Source organism: Alexandromys fortis, unplaced genomic scaffold, assembly GCF_014885135.2.
Source record: "Alexandromys fortis isolate MF-2015 unplaced genomic scaffold, M_Fortis_MF-2015_v1.1 scaffold_68, whole genome shotgun sequence".
Taxonomy (NCBI): domain Eukaryota; kingdom Metazoa; phylum Chordata; class Mammalia; order Rodentia; family Cricetidae; genus Alexandromys; species Alexandromys fortis.
In genome coordinates this window covers 732,082-744,487 of record NW_026067948.1, presented here as the reverse complement: position 1 = coordinate 744,487, position 12,406 = coordinate 732,082, and positions in this window count along the sequence as shown.

Here is a 12,406-nt window from a genome sequence, read left to right as displayed (position 1 = left end):
AACTGGCTTGGCCCATTTTATTGGTTAGAACATAGGTGGGTGGAGTAAACAGAAGAGAATGCTGGGAGGAAGAGGTGTTTCATGTAAGGCACAGAGAAGTCTCCCAAAAGAGCATTTTTAATTGAGTAAGTGAAGGTCTGAAGATTCTCAGTGACCTACGCATAGCACACAGGATATAGAAGGTGTAACTGGGCCTTTCTGTCCCTGCTTCTGATTTTTACTTCATTATCCCCATGATTGTATGGAAATTATATGAATACTATTCTTCTGAGTAAGATATCTTTAATTGATGTAAAATCCTACATAAACATAAAATTAATACTAGATGTCTACATATATATGAATGTTATATGTACAGGCTACTCAGTGCATCAAACAACACTACATAAATGTATGTGTATTTGATTGCTAATATGTTGATTCCAGGTTGTGATTTGATTGCTGTCCTGGTGCTACTTAAATGTCTGCTTCATTCAGTTATATTTCTTTCAAGAACTGCTGACGATTTAACCAGAGCCAGAGAAACTTTCAATAAATTATGTACATCACATGGCCATGGAAGCAAACATTGAAGACATTAAAATTCTCTTTATTTGTTAGAATTGTAAATGTTGTACCCACTGGGAGACACACATTCCTGTACACAGTGTTATATAACTGACACTCCAGTCATCTGAGGACCACGCTGCTGTCTATGCAAACTCTTCAACCTGTGAAATTTATGATGCACAGCATGCATTAGATGGCCAAAGTTTCCAAGGATGAAACCTTGAAGTTTCTCCAGGACTCTGCAAAGCAGCTGTACCATCTATTCTCCAGCTTGGCATGCCCCCAGTGGATTGTGTTAATAGTTTCAGCAATGAGTGATAAAGTGTGAGAACTGCAGGTGAGGCAGAATATTGGTCTCATTAAGTAGCTATAGGAAGTATGCCCGAGATTTATGTTGCAGCCATGTAAATATCAAACAGCATGAATGAATATTTAAAATTTGTAAGCAAAAGACATCTACAAACTGTTTGGTGTCTCCCCAAAGCCTGTTTAGTGTCTTCCCATCTCAACCATCTGAGAAAGTTTAAACAACCCTTCACCCTATTCCAAAACTAAAGATGCTTACTGACGATGCAGTAGTCAGTGAAGTCAAGTTCTGAATCTGTTCAGATACTGTTCAGTGTTTGAGAACTCCTAGAAACATCAATTACATGTTTGAAAATTCAAGGGAGGAGAGTTCAATGGATTCACTTAGTTATAAAGTCATTGACCAATAGAGAGGTGGATTAAGGGCAAAGGATAATACAGCATATAGGAAGGATGCTGTAAGAGTAAGGAATGACCAAAGAGATAGTGAAAAGTTTTGCTCCATTTTCTGGTGGTCTATCAGCAGAGCCACTGATCAATTTGAAAGACTGGTGATTGCCACAGTAAAATGATTTTTTACCACAGACTTGTCTATAATACTTACATCGATATCAAATTGTGGCCTGGAATGAGAGTGTAGCTAAGAATAAAATCTGGTTGAAGTAGATTTATATTGGATGAGAGAGTAAGAGAGAGACTGACTGGATCAGGATGGTCATGGAAGTTGGGGAAATAATAAGTTTTCAAGCATAAGCGTCCTCAGTGTTTATTGTAGGTAGGTTGTGTTAGGCCTATATATATTAATTTCCTTCCATGATCATTTCATTCCGACTAGTCTACCTCTCAGAGATGTCAAGTGATTTGCTTAGGGTCATACAGAGAAAATTTTGCTATTTAGATCTAGATCTGTCTCCCTTTGATGTGGGCTTTGTTACACAACTTTCTGAGAGGATGGGAGTGTAGAGCAGCTCTGGTTTCCACTTGCTGGATATGCACAGCTACTGTGGACTTTAAACTGGCTAATGTCACAGAGAAACTAAACTTTGGATTTAATATTTTTATTGAGTCTTAGTTTATTCCAATGGAAGTTTCAGTAACCACATATGACTACAGTTTTGCACACAGCATGTCTGGAAGTATCTAATATTCACAAAACCAGAGAAAATAGACAATTCAGTTTTTTAAAAATTTATATAATAACACACCATGACCTAAAGCAACTTGGGGAAGAAAGGCTTTATTTCAGCTTACAGGTCCACATCATGGGATATCTTCGAAGGTAGCAGGGCAGGAGCTCAAAGCAAGAATCTTGAGGAAGGTTTTGAAGCATAAACTATAAAAGAATACTGCTTACTGGCTTGCTATTCATGACTTGGTCAGCCTGTTTTTCCATTTCACCTCAGACCACCAGCCCACAGGTGGCACAACCCACAAAGGCCTATGCCCTCTCATATCAACTATCAACCAAGAAAATGCTTCCCTCACTTACTCAGAGATCAATCTGATGGGGTACATTCTATTAATTGAGGTTTCCTCTTCCAAAATGAGTCTAGCTTGTGTCAAGTTGATATAAAACTAGCCAGTCCAATATATCTTATGTTTCTATGAATTAACACTTTGATAGAAGCAATTCCTAGTAAATAAATAAATTACAAAATAGAACTAAAAATGAAAAGACAGTATCATTATGCTGATAATAGGAGGATGGTTACATATAGTTAGAAATAATAGTGGAGATTTATATTCTTAGAGAAAAAAGGAAAATATAAAGTCAAAAAGGACAGTGGTAACATACTATGAACATTAACTTTTACAAATCCCTTAAACTTCTCTAGTCTTCCAAGTCTCTTTACTTAGATTTGAATTCAAAAAAGACATATAATTATGTCTGTGACTCTTGTGAAAATCCTAGTTTGGGATTTAGGATAAAGTCCTGAAAGAGTGTGTGAAAAAACTTGGCATAATTTCCAGAATAATCTCTACTATCAGTAACACAGAAGTGCTAGTGAGAAGTTGTGTTAGTGTGATTCAAGGTCAGTAATCAGTATCATGCAAACATGGGTGAACACACATACTGCAATGACCCAGTTTGAGGTTTATAATCAGCCATGGGTCTTTTATTTAGGTTTCTTTTTGGAATTAACATGTCCTTTATCATAAAATGGTGGTTTGGGGGCTGGATCTGAAACATTGCTATTGAACTCACATGTTGAAAGTTTGGTACCCGTTGCTGTATTGTTTAAATGTGGTGCCTGCAGAGGGTGGTTATTGAATTGGGAGAACATTTACTTCATTGACAGCCTCATATCCTAAGAGATCTGTATTTTGCTGGCATCATTGGCAAGTGGAGAAAATGGTAAGAAATAAATTTCGTTGGAAGAAGCAGGTCACAGACAGCTCACCCAAGAATGGTTTGCCTGACCCTGCACTCTCCTCTATTCCGCATATTCTGCACACACTTCCCAGGTTGTGACAAGGAGAGCAGCTCCTCTCAAACCTTCCCTGTCATAGGGTTCAAAACAATGTACCAGCCAAACCCAGACATTCAGGGAATGATAACTTTATAATTTGGACAGAAACTACTAGTAAAAAAGGTATTCTGATCACCATGATAAGTGAGATCAGGTATATATAAAGGGAGTTTACGTCCCCCAAAGCATAATGGTATATAACAGGCTTTCTAAGGGCAAGGAATGAGTGAACATTTGCTAAATAAAATCCAAGATGTATATGGGGGTGGGTGTGTTCAAAGACACAATACCTTGTCAGACAATCTGCACAATGCATGGGATTGGAAAGCAATCTACCTAGAAGCACCAAAATAGTGTCTGTAATTTATACCAAGGAATATTAGTGACCTAGCAAATATTAGTAACTAAACTAGTAATAGGAACCATGAACACTATCAGCCAAAATTCACCTGAAGACATGGGGAAGAAGCAAGTTCCCTTGATAAATTCTGCTCAATTACAGTGGAAAGTCAGACAATGAAAACAGTGAAAAATGACACACTTCTTGTTTTTGAAGTGTGCTTTGTTTTACAAAAATTTCTCTCTGTTCATCCTCTTAGCAGTAGTATTCCAGTTGGAGTCTATGAAAGCCTTCTGTCAGCAGCTGTCTGGGGAGAAGAGGAATGACGTCTTTCCTAAACTTTAATCCTAAAGTGGTGCTTTTTTCTTCTCGGCCTTCATTATACATGTAGGCTTTAGAAAATTATAGAGTTAGACAAGCAGATGCCCTTACAAGATATTCTATATTCAGTGTAAAACATGTATCTAACTGGGATATTTCACACCACCAGGATGAAGATTTTATTAGAGCTTCTACTTAATTTGTTATCTGAATTTGTTAAGATAATAAGCGGGTTTTCAATCATAAAACTATTACCTATTGATAAAGCATGAAAAGACAAAGCATCTCATGTTACTGTGGATTTTGCATTAAAGTTGATGCCCAACTACAGAAATCCATAAATAAACCTCAAAATAGGTTACGATGAGATGTACTGTGTTCTGTCAAATCTGATATGTGGGAGTCTAAGTGCTGATGCTGCAGAATGTAATTGCTTTGGGAGGTAGGACTTTTAATATAGTGATTAAAACCAAACTGATTGGGTAATCCCTAAAGTAATTGATGGATGTATTTATGAGAAGAGAAAATTTTCACTTGAGGCAGTACCTCAGCCATGTTTTCAAAAAGAGACTGAGTGAGGCCACAGGGAGAAAGAGGCACCCATAGGCCAATGAGAGATCTCCGGAGACATCACATTTGTCAGCCATGGGTTTGAATTTCCAGCTTCCAAAATGGAGAAAAAAACCAATTTCTGTTAATCTAACATATATTAAACTGTTATAACAGCTGTGCAAAGCACAGTAAGATTGTGTGCTAATGTTTTTTTTCTTATCTTATTTTGTGCTAAAAGTGAATTTTTCTGTTTGCTGAAATTCTATGGTCTGATTAGTGCCAAGAAGAGGAGCTAGTTTTTGAGCTTGTCTCTGTTACATTGGACTGAACAGGAGACGGAGTAATGACCCATCTCTTGACAGATGGCATATGCCAACTTGTTTAGAAAATAAGGATGCTGTTTAACTCTTAACCTCTTATATGGCTTTAGAATTTTAGATTGATCCTTAATCACCTTCTGTGAATGAACATTTGTCTTAAGCAATGCACTGAGTGTTTTTCCATGTATCAAGAGCAATAATCATCAAAAAGGGTAAATTAAATACCTCACTAGGATGGGATTTAAGTCATTCTAGAAAGGTCAGAAACACAGCTTCTCTTTCAACCATGAAGAGACAGCATGACCATGGCAACTCTTACAATGGAAAACATTTAATGGGGGTTTGCTTATAGCTTCAGAGGTTTAGTTCATTATCAGCATGGAAGAAAGCATGCAGCATAGAGTTTGACATGGTGCTGGAGGAGTCAAGAGTTCTACATCTGGATCCACAGGTAGTAGGAAGAGAGAAAGCCACTGGGTCTGACTTGGGCTTTTGGAACCTCAAAGCACACCCCAGTGACATAATTCCTCCAACAAGGCCACACCCTAATAGTGTCACTCCCTCGTGATCACGAACTCATATTTACAAGCCTATAGGCGTCATTTTATTCAAATCACCACATTTATTTGGGAAAAATGTGAAATATTAGTACAAGCACTACAGTGTCCATTGCAGGTTTTTTTAAAATCCATTTTCCTTGTTCTGTATCCATTTATTAAGAAGTCTGAACTATCTGAATTAACAGTCTATGCAAAGAATCCAAGAACAAATAAAAAAGACCTCTAAGTCCCATAACAATAAACTTTGTTATGAAACCAGGCGAAGGAACACCTGCCAATAAAGTACAAATTTGGCTAGTGATCAGTAAGTACTCATGAAGCCTGTGTTAATTCACTCTAATAGTCTCCAGATTTGTCATGACTTTTAAAATGGAGGAAAGCTTAAATTATAACTATCATATTTTATTGACAAAGACAAATCAAAATAATATAGCTTAGTTAGGAAAATACCCATCAAACACTATCCAATACAATGGATTCCAAGGCTTAATATTCCAGTTTCCATTAATAAGCTATTAATCAAAATTATTCAAAATGCCTGATTGTATGAATCAAACATCTCATTAACTTTTCTGTTCCCCTATGAGGGTTCTTTGTAAATTATGGTTAGCATTTCACAGAGGAGGAAACATCTTCTATCACACCTAGAGAATGATAAAGTCAGAATTAGAATATTTCCCTAAAGCTCAACTTTACTGTCCTTTTAAAATGCATGTATGTCTCCGTATTTAATCCTCAAAAGCAGTATTATGTAGTAACATTCCCCCCACCTCCTTGAGAAAAACATCATTTTCCAGATATGCATGAAGAACAAAGTTACTATAGTTCACTTGGTGAGGGTGTCATCCTTAATTTAGTACGTTGTATGGATGATGGCTTATGGAATTGTGATCCTGGCTTATATGAACCCCTATCAGCACGGGATCAGACTCTGAGCTCCTCAAGAGCATAAATAGAAATATATTTCCTACTGTATCCTCAATGCCTAGCGGCTCAGGCAAATTGAAAATGAGTAACAAACCTTAAAACATTCTTTAAAAAAACTAAACATAAAGCACATAGATGTCCAAGGGAGTAATGGGGCCAATCCCTCAACATCACTCCTACATGGGCAAGGCAGTGAAGATGCACAGTTGCCAATCTGAATACAGAGAATTGTCTTTCAGTTAAGAACCTTCCTTCTGCTCTGCAAACTTCTTTGGTATACCACCAATCCACTCCCGCTGAGATGAGTGTTTCTCTTAGGTGAGGGGAGGAGTCAGCACTGCCGTTTTGCTAACAAACAGAAGGAAAGTAGAAACCATAATGGAATTGTGGCCACTTGGCATTCAATATGATGTACTTGGGAGTAGGTTTCCCTCTGAGTCTTTTCAAGATGAGTCATTGTATTTTTGAACCTCATTTCTGTCTCCTGGAACTGTTAAGATGTAGGTAGTGGTCCATTTGATTGTATCCAATAAATTTCTCAGTTCTAATTCAGTTGTTCTTGTTCTTCTCCCTGGATGGTTTGAAATGACCACCTTTTGAGGTCCCTGATTCTCTTCATTTGTATCACAAAGCTCTCTCCTGAATCTACTCTGTGTGAGCCCTTTAGTTAGGTTTTCTGTGCCTCAGCTCACCATTTTGTTCATTCTTGTGTGTCTGAGTCCTGTTTAAGCATAGATATCTTAAAGGCCTTTTACAATTGTTGTTTTGAAGTCTTTATTGTGTACTTCTTATCTCTCCAGTTCTTTTGACTAAGGTTCTGGAGCCTTATTTGATACTTCAGGGTCATTTTTCTTATTTTCCTTTCTTCTTTTTAATTAAAATTATTTTTTAGTACAATATTTTCTCATTTTACATAGCTATCCTTGTTCTCACTCCCTCCCTTCCTCATACCTCACCCTTCTCTACCCAGACAGGAAGTAGAGGCGGGGCAATGAGAACAGGAGGATTCTGGGAAGAAGGAAGCTTTTATTTCCCAGTCCTGCCCAGATCACTAAAGAAGCAGGATGTGATCTTCCATGCTGAAAAAGGTACTGAGTCATGTGACTAACATAGATAAGAATAATGGGTTAATATAAGTTACAAGACTTAATAAGAAGCCTGGGCTAATGGGCCAATCAATTTATATTCTTATGGAGACCTCTGTGTGATTTTCATTGGGACTTGTTGGCTCTGGAAACTGGGCAGGATAGAAACCCCAACAAGCCCGGCCCTCATGTTACACCCATTCAAGTGTCTTCAATTGGGAACAAATGCCAGCTCATGGTGTATGTTTCTCATTCTGTATACACTTTTGAGGAATAATCCTCACGTTTTGCCCCTTCGTAAGCACTTGCCAAAACACCTATCACAGCCGGCTGTGACTTTCTCTTTTTAGTTCTATAACCAAGGCATACAAACTGTGCTAAGGACGTCAGTAATCTCAATGAGACAAGACAGAAACAGAACCTGGGGCAGCACTCCAGAGAGGTGGAAGTTTAAGGGCACAGTTCACTCTCATTCCTCTTAACATAGGCTTGATTAGTGAGCTGAGTATTCTCACAGGGCCTGACAGCTGCTGTTGAAGGGAAAATGACATTGCTCTTCTTCCCCGCTCAACCATTCTCATCTGTGTGCTTACTTGGGATGCTGTCAGCTTTTAATTGAACTTTAATAACCTCATAATGATTATTATTTCCATATATCATGGCTAAATTAATGTTTCGGTGGTAAGCAAGGATTGGGACTTTAGATGTCATCTTTCTGACGTCAGTCCTTCCACAGTGCTTCGACTTTTAAAGTCACTATTCAGCTAATTTTATCTGCTAATGCTTTCTAAAACGACTAGAGTAAGGCAAAATTTAAAATATCTTCATGTTGACAGGTGAATCTGGATTTTCAAAGTTCTGTTATGCCCAAAGTGGGTGCATCATTTTAATCTCGACCATAAAAGTTATGATTGCTTATGTTTCACACACAATATACTTCCTCATATCAACTTGTCAAAAGCTGATATCGTTTACGAGGAGCTGACCTGTTTACGAGGAGTTGGCATTCATCACTTATTTTCATAAATCCAGACATACCCAGTTGTCTGGGTGTTGTTGGGGGTGATCTAGCTGGAGCTTGCAGTCCATAACTCAGAGTTCAGCATTGTAGCTGTCAGCACTGTTGTAACTTTTATATGAGGACAGCACTGCCCCTACTGGCAGCTATAATAGGGTGAAAAATGTTGGAAGATACACCCGTTAAATTAGGTAAGCCGGCAACAGCCAGAGTAATGATGCTTGCGACATGTTCCCCAACTCTGCCGGAATATCTGTAATCACGGGACATTGAGAGCGCATCGCAAACGGGAGAATTAAAATCTTCCCACTGTAAGAAATTGTACAACATTCTATTAAAAAGACACCAGTTGTTAAAGGCAGTAATTGAATACAAAGCTTAAAGGCACAGGCATCAAACACAGTCTAAATTTCAGACAGTCCACTGTGTATTCATTTTTCAAAAATATTTAATTTTCTATTTTGTGTGTAGGACTGTTTTCTCTGCATGTACTTTGTGCATTCCTGGTGCCTTGAGAGGCTAGGAGAAGGTATTGGATCCAGTGACAGTGGAACTACAGATGGTTGTGTGTTTCTATGTGGGTGCTAGAAACTGAACCTGGGTCCTCTGGAAGAGTAGGCATATTCTTAACCACTGAACCATCTCTCCAATCCTTCACCATGTATTCTTGATGAATATTCTAGACCTGTACAAAACAATGCATTCCTCTATACAAATGAGGGATGATCTAGCTTTTTGCGTATGAAGAAGCTTTTTAAGAACATTCAAGAACTTCAATTTGTACTTTCCTGATGATTAAGGATATTGAGGAATTCCTTAAATGTCTTTCTGCCATTTGAGATTCTTCTGATTAGACTTCTCTGTTTACCTCTGTGCCCCATTTTAAATTAGATTATTTTGTATTTTGATACCTAGTTTTCTGAGTTATTTATATATTTTAGAGATCAGCCTTCTGTCAGCTGTGGGATTAGGTAAGATCTTTTCCCATTCTGTAGGCTGTTGTTTTGTCTTATTTACTGTGCCCTTTGCCTTACAGAAGCTTTTCAGTTTCAGGAGTTCCCATTTATTGATTTTTCCTCTCAGTGTCTGTGCTACTGGTGTTATATTCAGAAAGTGGTCTCCTGTGCCAATGCTTTCAAGGCTACTTCCCACTTTCTCTTGTATTAACATCAGAGTAACTGGATTTATGTTGAGGTCCTTGATTTACTTGGATTTGAGTTTTGTGCATGGCGATAGATATGGATCTATTTGCAGTCTTTTACATCTTGACATCCAGTTATGACAGCACCATTTGTGGAAGAGGCTTTCCTTTCTCCATTGAGGTCAGAGTCTTTGATTTAATTCCATTGGTCCACGTGTATTCTTTTAGCCAATATCTAGCTGTTTTTATTACTGTAGCTCTATAGTAGGGTTTGAAGTCAGGGATGGTGATGCCTCTGGAAGTTCATTTATTGTACAGGATTATTTTAGCTATTCTAAGTTTTTTGTTTTTCCATATGAAGTTGAGTGTTGTTCTTGCAAGATCTGTGAAGAATTGTGTTGGGATTTTGATTGGGGATTGCATTGAATCTGTAAATTGCTTTTAATAAGATTGCCATTTTTGTTATGTTGACCCTGAATTGATCAATATCCTTAATAATCAGGGAAATGCAAATCAAAATAACTTTGAGATACCATCTTATACCTGTCAGAATGGCTAAGATAAAAAACACTGATGACAGCTTATGTTGGAGAAATGCCCATACCTCAACCACTGACAGAGATACAGAATATCTATGAATGGATAAAACAGGACTGTCATATCCTGCCAAGACAGGGTAAGATAGTTTTGAAAAATTTCTTACCTTTGAAAATGGTATGTCAGTTATGTTAGGCCTTAGCCAAAGTTGGTTGCTTCAACGCTGCAAATGTGACCTTGGGTGATTGCCCAGGTAGCTAGTTGTCTCTGTGATTTGTAGCATGTTTTGGAAGTTGTTTGATTGAATTTCCTAATTACTCAGGTAACATTATTTTCCTTCTCAGATCTTCGATGGGGTTGAAGACTATATAAATGTAGTTACTTTTTTCTCATGACTTGGCCAAGTTATTTATTATACAAGACTTAAGCTAGTTAGAATAGGATATTTGTACTTATTGTATATAATTTTGTAGTAGGTTTAGAACTCTCTTACTTAAACAAAAGGGAGGTGTTGCGGGAGCTCCTTCCCCTCCTTCAGCAAATAGCGGCTGAGATACCAGCCCATTGGGGCGTGGTCTCACTCTCTTTAAAAAAAGCCACCACTTCCCTCCACTCTCTGGCTTCTGGCTCTGCTTGTTGAGACTAGGCTCCCTTCCTGATTGTGCAGAGGGCTGTTGTCTGGGACGGTGATCTGTAAGTTTTTCCCCCTTAAATAAATAACCATCCTATTAATCATAATTCCAAACTGGTGTGGGATTGTTTGTGACTTATGCCTTCACTCCTCCACTGCTGGTGGGAGTTCAAACTTGTGTAGCCACCTTGGAAGACAGTATGTCAGTTTCTCAAAAAATTGGCAATCAATCTACCTCAAAACTGAGATATGCCACTTTAGGGCATATATACCCAAAGGATACTCAATCATTACACAAGGACACTTCCTCCATAATGTTCACAATGTTGTTATTTGTAATAGCCAGAACCTGGAAACAGCTAGACGCTCTTCAATTGAAGAATGGATAAAGGAAATGTGGTACATTTACACAATGGTGTATTACTCAGCAGCAAAAAACAATGACATCATGAAATTTGCAGGCAAATGGATAGAACTAGAAATAAAAAAACATCCTGAGTGAGGTAACCCATACTCAGAAAGAAAAAACACGGTATGTACTCACTTGTAAGTAGATATTAGCTGCAAAGCAAGCAATTACCAGACTACAATCAACAGCGCAAGAGAAGCTAGGTAACAAGGAGAGCCCTAAGAGGGACCCATGAATCGACCTGGGAAAGAGAATTACATGATATCTGGGTAAATTAGGGGGGGCAGTAAAGGAGAGGGGTAAGGGGATGAGAACATGAGGGCATCGGATGGTCAAGGTGGGGAGGGATGGAGTAGGAGAGCACTGAAGGAGATATCTTGATAGAGAGAGCCACTCTGGGGTAGGGAGAAACCTGGTGCTAGGGAAATTCCCAAGAATTCACAAGGATGATTCCAATAAGACTCCTAACAATAGTGGAAAGGCTGCCTGAACCCCCGTAATCAGATTGGTGAATACCCCAACTATCATCATAGATCCTTCATCCGGTAACTGATGGACTCAAATACAGAGATCCACACACAAGCACCAGACTGAGCTCTGGGAATCCAGTCAAAGAGAAGGAGGAGGGAACATGTAAACAAGGCAGGTCAAGATCATGATGGAGAAATCTGTAGACAGCTGAACCAAGTTTGTGGAAAAGAATGAGTTCTAGACCTATAGCTGTGGAGTCTCCATGGTACCAAACTAGGCCCCCTAGTTTGTGAGAGACAGTGGAGAAACTGCAACTATCTGAAGGGGCTCCTGGCAATAGGATCAGCAACCATCCCTGGTGCGTGAGCTAGCATGTTGGAACTCTTTCACTATGGTGGGATGCCATGCTCAGCCTTAATGCAGGGAGGAGGGAGGCTTGGGGGCTTTGGTCCTGCCCTAACTTAATGTGCCAGGCTTTTTCGACTCCCCACCAGAGCCCTTACCTGTTGGGAGGATTGGATGGGAGATGGGAAGGCAAGGCAGGGGTGGAAGGAGGGGTGGAAGGGAGAACTGTGGTTGAAATGTAAAATGAAATTAAAAAATAGATTAATAAAACAGAATGCTCAAAAGTTTTTAAAAGTAAATCTACTCTCTATTCATGAGGAATATATGAGATTAATAGTAAGATGCATGACAATGAATTTTCCTTGAGTAAGAAAAACAAATAATGAAGAAATAGTATGGCAGTTACAATGTCCTTTCCTTGGC